Raw genomic sequence first — 16,052 nt, forward strand, 5'->3', positions numbered from 1 at the left:
TCTTTGCAGTGAAGCTGTTCCAGTGTCAGAATTGCTGCTGCTGCGAGGAAATCTCATAGGACAGGGAGGAATAAATTGAGCACAAAAAAGGACACTCACCTTGGTGATACAAAAACTTTGAATGGGTGGTGTTCCAACATCATCAAGTGTTAGGGGAAGAAGTATTCTGAGATGCTTGCAAGTAAGGGCTTCAGCCAACCTGAGATTTATACATGTGCACACAGAAGATCCCATGTCCAATCCTTAATATTTCCAGTTAAAGAAGATCTGATTGCAGGACTGGGGTAGATCTCTGCCTGAAACCTTTGAGAGCTGCTTCCAAAGTAGGCAGTATTGAATCAGGTGGACCAGTATTTTGACTCAGGGTGAGACAGTTTCATATGCTTGTTTCATTAGCCTTTTGTGACTTCACACACGGGTGGGTAGAGATGTGGTTGCCTAGGTAATATTTGTGTACCTTACTTATGGAGGTTTTCACAGAAAAGGATTGAGCTGTTTGGTCCTCAGAGAATTCTGCTAAGTTACATTTTTCAAGAAGTTAAAGTGTTTTCTATGTTTTGATCAGGAGCATCAAAAATATCACCGTAAGTAAGGTTAAGTGTATTAACACAATAGTTGCATGGAAAACTTGCCTTTGTAACTGCATGTGAAGACTCACAAATGTCACTGGATCTGTAGCTTGGGCTAAGATGATGGTGATGATAATAATTTTGTACCCTGCCCCATTCTGGGTGGCTTCCAACAGAATATAAGAAAACATGATGATGGTGGTGGTGGTGATGATGATGATAATGATGTTGATGTTGTTGTTGTTGTTGTTGTTGTTGTCAATACCCTGCTCATCTGATTGGGTTGCCCCAGCCACTCTGGGCAGTTTCCAGCATATATAAAAACATAGTAAAACATTAAACCTTAAAAAGCTTCCCTATACAAGACTGCCTTCCGATCATAGCTGTCGACTTTCCCCTTTTCTTGCAAGGAATCCTATTCAGAATAAGGGGATTTCCCTTTAAAAAGGGAAAAGGTTGACAGCTATGTTTCAGATGTCTCCTAAAGGTTATATAATTACTCAACTCCTTGACATCTGATGGGAGGACATTCCACAGGGTGGGCACAGCTACGAAGCCCTATGCCTGGTTCACTTCTTGCAATGAGGGAACCACCAAATGTTATCTGAAAGGTAACTGCATTCTGATCCATCCACATCTAGGAGGTGTGGATTGCACCAGTTTTGTATGAGAATTTGCTAGGGACAAATCCCTCGATGATCCCTAGTTCCCAAGCAGTCTCCCATCTGACTGGCCCGTACCCCTACCCATGATTGCCTATACTAGCTATGAGAACTAAAGCTCACTATTAGCTGAGAGTCTTCATTGCACCTATCCTTCCATAGGAGGACTGCAAGTGAATCACTAATGGCCTGAGAGGTCACCAACTGTGTTGTCATGTGCTTAGCTGGACAGAGAACAGTGTCTTGGGCAATTTATTTGCATTGTATATTTGCAGGCTCTGGGGCACACCCATCAGTAGTTTAATTGGAAATGGACTTGACTCATTGTCTATCTTATGGCAGGCACATGGCTTTATAGAAACGCCTTGGCCAGTAACAATACAAATAAAGTCAAAGGTAATTCTTATCAGTTACCCTGTTCAATAGTTTGTGACTGCCATTAGTTTTTATTACACAGAGAAGTCACTTTGGAAGACTGCCTATATATCTTGTAAATGTGAGGCAGCTCCCTGCCTTGCATGTTGATTTGGTGGCCTTGGTTGCTGTCTATTCTCATTGCTTCTTTCCTTCTTGGTCACTATGGTGTGTTACACAAATCAAGGGCCGGGTGCCTTTTGATTTTGTTTCCCGACCCCCCACTGCTCTGCTGGAAACCAAGGACTAAAATTCTAAATTAAAATTCTAAACCAAGCCTTATGAGGAACAGTTGAAGGAACTGGATATGTTTAGCCTGGAAAGGAGGAGACTGAGAAGAGATGTGATAGCCATCTTCAAATATATCAAGGACTGTCACACGGAGGAGGGAACAAGCTTGCTTTCTCCTGTTCTGGAGGGTAGGGCTCAAACCAATGGCTTTGACTTATAAGAAAGGAGATTCCCAATGAACGTCAAGAAGAACTTTCTGACAATAAGAGCTGTTTGGCAGTGGAACAGACTCCCTCAGGAGATTGTGGACCCTCCTTTCTTGGAGGATATTAAGCAGAGGTTGGATGGCCATCCGTCATGGATGCTGTAGCTGAGATACCTGCATTGCAGCGGAAACCCTTCTAACTCTACAATTTATGATACTATGATTCTATGAAATCTCCTGACTATATTGACTTGTTGGCCAAGGAGCTCCTGTGCATCCATCACAGAAATGTGGATTCTGGGGGATGCTTTAGGGTACATTGCCATACATTGTTGAGGGGGCCTCCCTGGGACCACTTGTGGACTAAAGGTATGCTCTCAACAACTGTACATAGGGGAAACAAAAAAAATTCCTTTCAGTAGCACCTTAAAGACCAACTAAGTCAGTTCTTGGTATGAGCTTTCGTGTGCATGCACACTTCTTCAGATACCTTCAGATACCTTCTTCGTATCTGAAGAAGTGTGCATGCACACGAAAGCTCATACCAAGAACTGACTTAGTTGGTCTTTAAGGTGCTACTGAAAGGAATTTTTTTTGTTTTGACTATGGCAGACCAACACGGCTACCTATCTGTTACTGTACATAGGGGAAGATAAGAATTGGCATGGCAAGTTGGCACGAAGCTTGTCCTCCTTTACTAATTTATTGCAAATTATGAATGACTTCCCCTCAAGAATTGCAAGATGATATAACAACAAAAACATACCGTATTGGCCTGAATATAAGCCTCACTCCCCCCCCCCCCAAAAAAAATCTGACCATGAAAAGTTAAAGTGCGGCTTAAATTTGCAACCTTACAAAAATGGGCTTTTACAATATCGCTGCTGCAACAGACAGACGGTAAAACGGAACGGGTGTGAGTGCCTGTGGAATTTCAAGGGAGTGCCTTATACTGTATTCGGGTATTGTCTTTTCTCTCTCTCCCCACCTTGAATTTTAAAGGTGCAGCTTATATTTAGGTTCAGCTTATATTCAGGCCAATACGGTATACAGTTGTACCTTGGGTTACAGATGCTTCAGGTTACAGATTCCACTAACCCAGAAATAGTACCTCAGGTTAAGAACTTTGCTTCAGGATGAGAACAGAAATTGCGCAGCAGCAGCGGGAGGCCACACTAGCTAAATTGGTACCTCAGGCTAAGAACAGTTTCAGGTTATGAACAGACCTCCAGAACGAATTAAGTTCTTAACCCGAGCTACCACTGTATAAAGCAATTTAATTTCTAAAACAAAGTGATTCATTTTTTAAAAAGTCAAATCCGATACATGCAGACTGGGATAAAGAAACCTGCAGTTAAAAGGCTTGTTGAAAAAGTAAGTTCATCAATGGGTGTTGCAAAGACATATGTAGCAAGTTCCAAAGGCAGGTGTCACAATCTTGACTGTGAATTCTAGAAGACATGTTCTCTGCCTTGCAGGCCTCTTCCCACATGGCTTGGGAGTGTGAGGCCCTGACTGACTCCAGCTACAGAAGCTGAGGCTGCTGAACAGACTCTTGTGTTGGGGTATTGCTTACAGGGGGCAGGGTTGTTGCTGTTATAACAACAACAACAACAACAACAACAACAACAATATATTTATACATGCCCATCTGGCTGGGTTTCCCCAGCCACTCTGGGTGGCTCCCAAATGAATATTAAAAATATGATACAGCATTAAACATTAAACATATACTTTTTGGTATCTTTAGTTTTGATCCTATTATGATTTATGTGGAAATTGTTTGGTTTGGTTGTGTATATTTTTTGATGTTTTACTTATCGCATATGACTACTTTTGTTAGGCTATAATTATATACTTTTTCATGTTGTAAGCCGCCTTCAGCATGGATTGAACTATGGAAAGGCAGCATACATATGTATGCCGCCACATGAAAGGTCAAATTTTGCATGGAAGAGACCACTTAGTGAGATAGTATCTGCAAGAGGCCTTATGCTGCAGAGTGCAGGGTTTGGTTGAATGTTTAAGGGGTGAGGCAGTATTTTAGGTATCCTGGTCGTAAGCTGATGGCAAAAACGTCCTGGTGAGTAGGCAAGGCACAGCATTTTTTCTTACTAATCTTCTCATCCAGAAGCACAATACATTTCTGAGAAACACCAGGAACCCATAAAATACTAAGACTATTTTCAATGGCTTTCCTATTGCACTTACCCTCTTAAATAGTGATCTTCTTGTAGGGTTTCTTTCCAAGAAACAAACAAATAAAAGAAAGACAGGACCCCAGAAACCATTGCATTTGATTTGGCAATCTCAATCCACAAGGGAATGAGAGACAGAGCCTCATAATTCAGTTGACTCACATTTCCTGCCTATAAATGGCTTGGGCAGATGATGGGAAATGGATAAGGACAGGATTGTGGAGGGTGGGGCTTGTCATGGGCCTGTCATTACTTATCTGCTAAATGTAATGTTGTTTAGCTCTGAGTTGATACAGCTGATTCTGGGGAGCATACTGTAATATGTGGTCTGTAATAAGCATGGTTCTGATTCCCCTGGTCACCCAAACTAAATGGTGTTTCTCCTGTAAAAGCACACCTTGTCTTTTAAGCAGGTTGTACATGCCACAATATAAATCAGATTCAAGAATATGTCACTCCAACAAGGTATCCTTGTCTGCACCACTATCACCTCTTTGTAGCATTTTCAGTTCATGAAAACTCTTGCTTGACACACTTCCAAAACCTGTATTCAAAATGAAAAGTTAATGCATTCTTAAAAGGTGGTGCTTCATATTTGGTTTCAGGCAGAACTCTCACTTATAGTGCATCTTTCTGCTTAGTGTCTTCCCTCTCCTCCCTGCAAAAGATGCAGTTATTATCTTCCTTATTCAGTGAAAGATGGGAGGGGGGCTTTGTTTTTAAAGCTGGATTACCTTAAAGCTTTGAGGCATTATGAGGTAGCCATCGATTGTGTTTGCATGTGTCCCTGCTTAAAATATGGCTGCCTTCTAGACCTCATAGCTTCCTGAAAGCCCCTGAGAAGAGAGGACCTCAAAGTGCAGACAACCCTGGAGGCTGTCTGTGGAGTGCCTTATATCTGGTGACAAAAGTTAAAAACAAATTGAAAGGAATTCATTTTATCTTTTTTAAAAAATGTGTTGCTCTTAGGCCCCTCCACAGGCAGCCTCCTGGGCTGTCTACACTTTGTGGTCCTCTCAAATGCTTGCGGGAAATGCTGGCAGCCAGGAAGGCTGCAAAATACAGCACAATAATTGTTTTAAAAATTCAGACAAGAATGCAGACACACAAAACTTAATTACATCATAATGTTATGGAGACTTAACGTAAATGTGAAATCTGTGCACCCCTGAAATTTCCTCCCCAATAGCAATGGTATTTTTGCCCCTCCTCCCTCATAAATGGTCTAAAAGTGAAACGTATTGGCACAGGCTTAGCTTTGCTCATGAAAATCTAGTAGCTGCAAGAGCAATATACTCAGGGCTGCATGTCTGGCACCCAATTCTCCAAGCTTCCTACTTGCCACAAAATCCCATTCCCTAAGAATCCCAGGTGTTTGTGCTTATTGCTTTTTAAATATTCAGATTTTTGAAGATCTGTGAAGATATCCATGAAAGTGTAGGGACAGCACTTGCTGAATCTCAAATCTCATTTGAATTGATGAATAAAATTACCTGTGGCCTGAAGGCAGCGCTTCACCGCCTTGTATAAGTCCATGTTCCCTTTCCACATGCCTATCAGCAAAATAGTAAAAATAACAAAATAAGTTGCACAAATCGAGAACAAAGCATTTCCTTGATTTACACAACGTGTATGCATCGAATAATTCACCTTTTGAATTGTTATAGTGCAGAGCACTCACAACTTGGGTATAAGATATTTCTTGTTTTGGTCATCCCCTGGGCTTTCAAAACTGATGACAACATGCACATGACCTTAAGGGCACTTACTTGGAAGAAAGGCCCAATGAGGGCAGGGTATACAATATCATCTTCATGTTTCTTAAAGACACAATAAAAGAAACATACGAGAAAACTCTCAAGATACACATCAGATACTGTCAAATTCTAATAGCTACTGTGTGTGTCAGCTATCAAGTAGTGTCAAATGGTTGAACACTACATAGGAGATATTGTTGAATACTGACTGCTGCTGTCTGTCAGTTATCAGATACTGTCAAATGTTGGCTGCTAAATGTTGGGGACTGTTCAATACTATCTGTTGACTCCATTATGGTTCTCCTTTCAGTGTCGACTGCTACAGCAAAGTACTGATGTAGAATATATCAAATATCTACCCACTATTCTTTCATCCATAGGACATTTGTTTTTTGTTTGTTTTGTTCTAATTTAATTTATTCTTTTCAGATATATACATTTCATTGATTTTACAGTCATTTTGACATTTTAAAACTTGACTTCCTTCCCCCTCTTTCTGCGGTTCCTTAAATTAATTTTAAATATCTTCTGCATCTCCAAATTAACTTAACTTTCTCATTTATTTATCTTCTTTAAATATATACTCTCACGTAACTGCAGGTTATTACAACAATCCTGCCAGTGTTTTTATCTGTTTGCAATTTGTCTGTAAATATTCAATAAACCATTTCCATTCTTTTATAAAAAGTTTGTTATCTTGATTTCTTATTCTTCCGGTAAGTTTCGCCATTTCTGCATATTCCATATTTTTTTGTATCCATTCTTCCTTTGCTGGGACTTCTTCTTCTTTCCATTTTTGGTCAAGTAACATTCTTGTCTCTGTGGTCGCATAGATGAATAAATTTCTATAGAGTTTTGGGCGTTCTATCCTTATAATTCCAATGAGAAAGGCTTGTTTTCTGTTTTCATTTTACAAACGTTATTTTAAGCATCCATAGAACATTTGGATAACATTTCTTACCAAAATTTTCAAGGTAGAATTTTGAGGAAATGTTTGGAGGGGCTTTAGCATTGATGGTTTTTTGTTATGCTGCAAGAGGCCTTACTCCACAACAATACAGCTTTCAAGGAGGACAGTGTTTCTTATGTTTGCACCTCTGCACCATTGTAGCATGTGTTATAGAATGTGACTCCACCCCATTGAAAATGCATTGTGTGGCAACAAGCTTTCCATGTGGAGGCCTATACACCCAATTATTTCCCCTCCCTTCCAATAAAGGGTGGGTGGTACAAACTTTCCCATCCTATGGGATATTTGTGTTACTTTATACTGGCAGAGTACAGGAGATGAGTGCATTGGCTGCTTAAGAGAAATGCTTCCCTACTCTTAATTTGAGATTTGAGAGGCAGGGTGTGGGAGGAGTGGGGAATGACTGAGAATCACCTACCCGCTCTTCCACTCATGCAAACTTCTCCTGGATCAAAGAGCCTTCTGCCAGCAGAGGGACACAGTTGGATACAACCTTTACATTGTGCTACATTTGAGTTTCATTCTTCAATCTGAAATACTCTCCTCTGGGTGTATTCTGGGTGAGTTTCCAGGCATTGTGTAAGATGCTTTCATTCAGAGCTGGGTCAGTGGCTAGGAATGGGAAAGGATAATTAGCATGCCATTTCCCAACCTGAGTCCTACGCTCAACTATCAGGGGAATGGCTGATTTCCTATTTATTGTGTCTCTCTTTATGACATTGTTTCCTTCTCCAGAGGTTCCCTCTAACCCTTCTGAGTGTCTTTTCAGTGGCTATGAGGGACTGCAACAGATAGAATCACTGGAAAAATCCCTTTGCATACTTGAATTACTGCATGCAGCCCATTCTATATCCTTTGCATATGAATTTACTGTGCACAGTCCAAGTGTCAGGGACTGTGCTGAGGAGGACTGCACTGAGGAGGAATGGTGGGAGCCACCCCTCCCCCTGCTCCTGCTCCTGGTCCTGAATCCTCCCAGGAGCTGGAGGACAGTATAGATTTGGAACAGTGGTTTGCAGAGGGGCATAGTTCAGGAGGCAGAAGCTGGGAAATACTGGATGGGGAACAGCTAGAAGAAGTGACACTGGAAGAGAGAGGGTTAACAGATTCATAGTCACTGGAGAGCATTCCTCTGATCTCCCCAAGGTCACGAAGAGCTCAGAAAATTTCAGAACAGAAAGCACAGAGGGTACAAGCTCAGATTAAAAAATGTAGGAGTGAATAGATTAATAGGGACGGAGTGGGTGTAAGCTTAATTGGAAGCACTACCATTCTGGGTGGACACTTTATTTTGTCCTTTGCTGTGTTTATTAAAGAAACTAACTGGTAAGAATTCCTTTCATTTGATCTGCTCATTTATGACCACGGGGGAGGAGCCGATTCCCCAAAGCCTGATACCAAGTAGGTAGGCAGGTAGATTTGTGAACCACATTGGTCAATGTAGACATTCTTAAAATAAATACATTTGTGTCCCCGTGGGATCACAGATTGCATTTGAATGTCCATCCAGATGCACATCTGCACCTCAAAGAACATCTGGATCTAAGTCACCTATTGCCAGCCTCACTTTCTTGGCAGAGTGTTGATACAGAGGAGGCCTGTTACTTCAGCTGCCGACATTTTACCCTGCATGGCATTCTGCAAAGAGGCCAATTCAGTTGCTGCCTCAAGGACATTCCTGCATCCTCTAATCTCTGCTTATTACATACAGTCCAATGGCAGCACACATTAGCCTCCATGTTAAAAACACCCTAACATGATTGAGTTCCTGCAGGCAAGTGCAAGTTGTCACTTTGGATTGTCGGTTCTTTCAGCAACAACTCTTCTGCGGTTTGCTCCGGACGCATGGCAAACTGTTTCAAGGGACAGGAAGTTTACACTTGTCATGGTGTTTTGGCAAGGAGAGACTTGATCTAGTAGCAGGGGAAGGGTACAAAAGAAGAGCGAGATGTACCCTTAAAAATAAAAAATAAAAGGACAGAGTTCTGTTTTCTAATAGACATATGACCTTCCTCAAAGGTAAAATCCATCTACAACTGTCTCCGGAGGACAGAAGCAAAAAATATTCTGAAGCACTTAAGTAGTGAGAATTAGAACTTTGGCAGCCTGCTATTGCAGGTGAGCTAAGTAATTTATGAAGACTATGTCACCCTGTTATTTTAGGCTGAATAATTACTCTGACATTCCAACATCACTTCTTTTTTTTTAACAGAAAGCAGCCCTTTTAAAATTATATCTGCAGCTCTCCATCAATCTCCAAAAAGCCTAGTGGGATGAGAACCGATTGCTAAATTAAAGCATGTTCCTATTTAAAATGATTTTCATTCAAATGTTTTTGGCACATCATTAAGGATAACCCTTCTCATGGTAGCGCAAGAGAGTTTCCACCCTCTGTGATATTCTATATCAAGTACATTATGATTAGTGCCACACTGAAATCTCTCCTCCAGTTTCTCAAAAGTTTCTTCCCCTGTGAAAGAGGCTTCATTTTTTCCCCTGCCCATGTTCTTTATAATTTATTTAGGGTTGGGAGAGTTTGAGCTTCCTTTATCGTTGTGAGGTGGTTTCAGAGAAGCCTAAACAGGTCATTTAATTATTTCATATATTTCTTGATAGACTTGAGACCAGAACGATGGAAAAATGTCCCCCAGAGCCCACAACCCCGCTAGCAATTCTGTTCTGACTGTGATGTGACATGAGACATCTGCCCATGTATACGATGCCATCTATGCAGAATACTGAGGGAAAATTCCCTCACATGTGATGAAACAGATTTGTCAGGCTTAGCTGACCACATAATGATTTCCCCTGAGATTCCTCTCCCAAGAAGATTTAAGGCCCATGAAGGGACCAGTCTGTAAATAATAGAGACCAGTTCTTTGCCTTTGTGATGCAATGGACTCAAATTAATCAGAAATCCATTAGCCTGTGCTTTAAGTAACTTAGCTGCCAATATGTGACAAAGTTGATAGTTGATTGTAGTCAATTTATGACCAAGTGGGAATAATGGTGAGCCAGTTGGGGAAAGGCATTCTTGCCAATTCTTCCACACCTTAAATGTGTTTGTTTGATAATTTTTGAATGCAATTTCTTTTCTCATTAATTGAGGGGTATGCGTTGTTGTTGTTTTTCTTGTTGTGTGTTTTTTAAAAATTATTAAAACATACAGCATGCAACATTTACACAATTACAAAAAAGCAGTAAAAAAACTGTGGTTAAAAAAAATACAGGAGATGTGTGGGGGTTTGGGGCAGCACTATTTATGGCAGGCAATGTATTCACAGGGGCTTATGCAACCAAATAAGGTAAAATGAAGTACATGGTCTGCTGCCGCTTTACACACAGGAAACATTGTGGTATATTAGTGAGCTTTAGCACTTACATCACATGGACTGATTGATGGCAAATGACATTCTTTGTTTTTTGTCATACATCATTTTGTCATACACTGAGAGAAGTGAGGTTATAGGGAACCAGGAAGAGTGCCTTCTCAGTAATCGTGCCCACCCTGTGGAACACCCTCCCATCATATGTCAAGGAGATAAGTAACTATGCAACCTTTAGAAGGCATCTGAAGACAGCCCCGTATAGCAAAGTTTTTAATGATTGATGTTTTATTATGTTTCTGTATATGCTGGAAGTGGTCCAGAGTGGCTGGGGCAACCCAGTCAGATGGGTGATGTATTACAACAACAACAACAACAACAACAACAACAACAACAATCATCTATTTATACCCCGCCCATCTGGCTGGGTTTCCCCAGCCACTCTGGGTGGCTTCCAACAAAATATTAAAATACAGTAATCCATCAAACATTAAAAGCTTCCCTAAACAGGGCTGCCTTCAGATGTCTTCTAAAAGTCTGGTAGTTGTTGTTCCCTTTGACATCTGGTGGGAGGGCGTTTCATAGGGCAGGTGCCACCACCGAGAAGGCCCTCTGCCTGGTTCCCTGTAGCTTTGCTTCTTGCAGGGAGGGAACTGCCAGAAGACCCTCGGCACCGGACCTCAGTGTCCAGGTAGAACAATGGGGGTGGAGATGCTCCTTTAGGTATTATTATTATTATTATTATTATTTCCACAATGCACAGCAGCTCTGGTGAACATTTCAGATTGAACAGTAAGTAAGGAAAGGGAGGAAGGAAAGACAGCTTTCAGCAATTGTGAATAATTGAATACCCTTGGCTTAGTTCTACTCAGAGCAGTTTGTAAAGTTGCAATGCTACGTTTTCCTGGTGACTAAAGAATAAAACCCTGCTTTCACACTCACAATATCCTAAAAGGCTTGAACTGTATTAATTGATTCATCAACAAAGCTAATTGAAAGGCTACATGCATAAATGGCTTTGGGAGCCTGACATAAAGTGGCTCATTAACTTTAGCCATACAGAGTAGCTAATGTTCTAAGAGGAACATCTCTCACTACTGGCCCCAGAGGAACGCTTCCATCCATTTTTAAAACTGGCATACAGTGCATGCCTATGTGGAAATTGTAATGAGATGCTCACGCACAGGGAGAGGGTCTGTGCAAGGATCATGTAGTTCTGAAGCAGAGCTAAGCTGCAGGAAATAAATATGGTCGAGATGTATGTGATGCCACAGTGGTGGCTGGTGCCCATTAGAACTGATAGACAGGTCAACAGTGGCAGACAAGTCAACAGTGAGTGGAGCCAGAGCCAATGGCAGGCAAAGTCAGTTAATTCAAGCTTTGTTCTCCTCCTCCTCCTCCTCCTCCTCCTCCCTACAAGGCCAACATTGAGACTACAAGGAGAAAGAAGCTGCCAGGCAGGGCTAGTTGTAAGAAGACAGACAGGCAGATTGGGGAGATGGGGGTGAATGAAGGCAGGCTGAATGCTCCATTTGTTCCAATGCACTAGGCTCCACTGTGATGCAAATACCACAATGGTTGCCCTCAGGGACTCTACCAAATTCCTGTAAGATAGAAGACCTCATATAAGTAACATGCTTAAGTCTAATTAGTACATCAGCAGCAAACTTTGGTCTTTCATATTTCAGTGGTGCCCCGTGCAAGCCCAAAATTTGGCACCCTCCATCTCTCACCTTCCATTCTGCTCAATTCACTATGTCACATTTTTGCACATCTTATATTACCATTTGTGCACACACTTACCCCCTAATGTGCATGTTTGCTTTTGGGTGCGAATTCCTTGGTTGGGGTACTGCAACAAAAAAAATTCAGAGAGGTGTGATATAAGCTGTGTTCATGTGTTGGTTTGGGATGTGTGAGTTAGACTGACTCTGATTAAAATGCAAACTGTATGAGTTTCTCCCTCATCTCTGCCCACCATCTGCTTCATCTTTCAGTGGCATCTTTGACATGTGCAGAGCCTCATAATCAGACCTTAGCACTGAGGGGCAAAATTAATGTGTGTGTGTGTGGAGTAACATGGAGGAACATGGCAGTCTGACCCATTCTTTCATTCCTAACCAACCTCACCCTCCCATTGGGTGCAGGTCTTCATGTGGGACTTTGAAACCCTGCCCATTATGTTGGATGATGCTTTAGATGTTCTCTTCAGAGCAAAAAGTCCCAACCCAGAGCCAAGGCTAGGCAAAGGCAAGATCATAGTCTCCTTTCCCCTTTCGGTGTTGTTGAATAATGAGAAAATATGCTGCAATGCAGCATTTCTTGTTTGTTACACATAGTGAACCTCTTTGGCATATTTGGAAATATGCTTCAGACATCCCTGGACGTTACGGTAAGGTTTTTGCCATTTGCAGGAAAGAAAGTTCCCTCCTGCCTTTATGGAGTGTGACATCAATATTGCATAAGGATCTTTGTGAATGAAGCAGCAACTGGAGAGACGGATGACCCATTCATGAAAGAAATGGAGAAATCAGAACCTTCCCAAGGTATTGTATCAAAATGAAATGAATATTGCAGGAGGCAGTTAAGCACTCCTCCCCCCTGAAAGGCACTACCCACGGTCTTTTTTCTTTTTTTTAGTCAGCCCACAACACATTTAACCCAAGACCTCTCCCTGACCGCTGAAACCTTTTTATAGTGCAAGAGGGAGGGAAAAGGAAAATGCCATCTGTCTCTTTGTGAATGCGCATTGGTATGTCTGAGAGCGTGGGGGGAGAGACTTGCTGGTACAATCTCTCTGCCTGACTATGTGAGATGATGGCAATTTTAACCAAGAGATGAAGATTTGGATTTAGAACAGATTAGAACAGGGGTGGCCAACTCTCAAGAGACTGAAATCTACTTTCAGAATTAAAAACTGGCAGTGATCTACCCCCATTTTGGGGGGGGGGGGTTCAGCTCAAAGTTGTAGAGCTTGTTTTACGAAGGAGAAAAGCCCCATTTGGGGGGGCAGCTCAAAGTTGTACAGCTTTTTGGGGGGAGGAGAAAGTTTCATGGGGGGGGGGGTTAAAGGCAAGGGGCAAAGGGGTAAAGTCACTCACAAAAAGATCGCTATGGATCAAAACAGCAGCACAGAGAAAGCTCCGTCTTCCCTCCCATAGATCATACAACAATGGAGGGCAGGGTGATGGGGTGGGGCAGGAGTCAGTTTTAGTGACACCAAGGAAAGGGAGCCAGAGATCGACCACGATCTACCAAAACATTGTGGGGATCTACCAGTAGATTGTGATTGACCTGTTGGACATCCCTGGATTAGAACATACATTTGATGCAGTGGTGGGGATTGCCCCATTCCCAAGACTGACCCATCTATGCACAACATTGCATGCTCTGAAGTGACAGTCTCTCACCAAAGCCCGAGGCAGGGATCTTTCCAAATGTTTATTACATGAGATTATTTTAAAGTGGGAGAGGGGGAGCTGGTGAACCATCAGTTGTTGCTGGATCCCATAATCCTTAACCATTGGTCATAGTGGTTGGCACACATGGGCACTGTAGTCCAAAGTTTCTGAAGGGTACCAGGCTGGGAAAGACTGATGGGGAAGGCTGATCTTCTGTTTTCAAAGCAGATATTGATGGAGGGAGAGAGAGAGAGGAAGGGATGCAGAATTCCAAAGAAAAACCAAACAACTTATGAATAACATACTGTCTATTCAATTAAGACTGCAACCCGTTGACATAAATTTTGATCGATTAATCATGTGAGTTTTAGTTGAGTAATGAAATATGCACAAATGTGCATATTGGGTAAACAATATTTCTGAAGTAAGAACCATGCATTATTTGCGCCTTAGAGGAGGAAGTCATCTGTATGAGAAAATGGAGGGCACCTCTTTTACAATGGTGCTTGCCACCTTCAGTTTTTAGAAGCATATATATATATATATATATATATATATATATATATATATATATATATATATATATATCGCTGCTGTCTGAATAACCAGAGCAACATCTTAGTCAATTAAAAATTGTTTTAATGGACGAATCTAAATGGTCGTTCAGTTGAACATTGCAACTCTGATTAGAATATGTATACCTGACATGTTTTAAGAGACTTGCTTCTCACAAGGTAAAATAATGTTGCACCTGTAAATGGCAATAATTAATTATTCCCAATGAGCCATAAAGCAAAATGACATTGTAAGACTTTACTGTGTATTCATAGGATAGTCGTAGGCCATCAATTATGTCAAAATGTACAGGCCACTTTTTCTGCCCAAAGATATGCTCAGAGTGGCTAACAAAATAGGTAAGGTAATAGGCACATGGCCTAAACATTTGGAAAGAGAACCATGTTTAGGTGTTTATTTTGTTCTCGCTGGAGGAAAAATGGGATGTGCAAACAATAAAGAAAGGATTTTGTGGTGAATAAAATGTAAGTTTGTTGTTATAAAACTTTGGTAAAAGTAAAGGGACCCCTGACCACTAGGTGCAGTCGTGAGCAACTCTGGGGTTGCGGAGCTCATCTCACTTTATTGGCCGAGGGAGCCTGCGTACAGCTTCCGGGTCATGTGGCCAGCATGACTAAGCCGCTTCTGGCAAACCAGAGCAGTGCACGGAAACACTGTTTACCTCCGCGCCGGAGCGCTACATATTTATCTACTTGCACTTGACGTGCTTTCAAACTGCTAGGTTGGCAGGAGCAGGGACCGAGCAACAGGAGCTCATCCCATCGCGGGGATTCAAACCGCCGACCTTCTGATCGGCAAGTCCTAGGCTCTGTGGTTTAACCCACAGCGCCACCCGCGTCCCCTATAAAACTTTGACTTATACCAAATAATACATTTATCTATACTAGATTTTATATCCTTGGCTTCAATATATTTGTATCAGATTTTTTCTTTAAAAATGCTATAGTCCTGTATACAGAGTGGCTGCTGCTTCTCTTTGCAAGTGAGTGGAACTCCCTGACCCAGATTTCCCTCCTTCCACTACCAATATGAACTCAAAAGAAAAATTAACCATAAATGAACTTTGCTGTGGATGTAGTTGTTTTTTAATCTTCCTGCGTTCTCTTTTCTTTACTATCTTATAGCATACATATACATTTATATAGTTCTGGTCTGCCTAGTGAATGCTAATTTTAGTCCACAGATTGCAAGCTTTTGCTTCCTTCAAGGCATTACACAGACTTAACTCCAGCTGTATCCTGTTGCCTTTGACGTTTAGTGGAGAGCCTAGAGTAAACATAAAGAAACAACCAAGCTTTGGAACTGTAAGGAAAGTCCAGGTTCTCAGGCCACACATTAGCACTTTACTCTGGCAGTCTACTCTGCCTTCCATAAGTTGCTGATACACTTCCAAGGTTCACAGATGTGGCACTAGTGTAACCTGGCAATATGAGTTTCGTACAGCAGTGGAGAGTCAGATGTTGTTGGGCTCCAACTCCAACCAGCCCCCACCAGCATGGGAGTTGTAGTCCAACAATTTTTGGAGAGCCACACTTTCCCCACCACTGGTCTAGTAGAAACCCCCCTACAAAGTATAGTACAGCTGTACAATAACATACAGTGTGATAGTCTACTTTTATCCATAGTAAACCACTGACATCAATGAATATGACTACATTAGAATTTCTACACAGCAGTGCCTTCTCCTTTGGTTTTCCACCAGTAGCACATGTTGGGAACATTGCTGGAGGGGAGAGGGCAGCG

At 41.7% G+C, this 16,052-nt stretch overlaps 1 long non-coding RNA gene across 4 annotated transcripts in view; it reads left to right on the forward strand.

Moving 5' to 3' along the window:
* The first annotated feature begins 450 nt into the window (after nucleotides 1–450).
* The window catches only part of LOC309371212, a 36,724-nt gene continuing 21,122 nt past the window's right edge, over nucleotides 451–16,052 (forward strand). For 2 of the 4 annotated variants that reach the window (XR_014168916.1, XR_014168917.1), the window contains exons 1-4: nucleotides 451–584; nucleotides 9,623–9,718; nucleotides 12,747–12,878; nucleotides 13,962–14,093. This is a non-coding gene — a long non-coding RNA (uncharacterized lncRNA). Of the gene's footprint in view, nucleotides 585–9,622; nucleotides 9,719–12,746; nucleotides 12,879–13,958; nucleotides 14,094–16,052 lie in introns of all 4 variants that reach the window. The other 2 variants (XR_014168915.1, XR_014168918.1) reach the window with 2 other exon arrangements.

This window comes from Podarcis melisellensis (genome assembly GCF_964234715.1).
Source record: "Podarcis melisellensis genome assembly, chromosome: 5".
Taxonomy (NCBI): Eukaryota; Metazoa; Chordata; class Lepidosauria; order Squamata; family Lacertidae; genus Podarcis; species Podarcis melisellensis.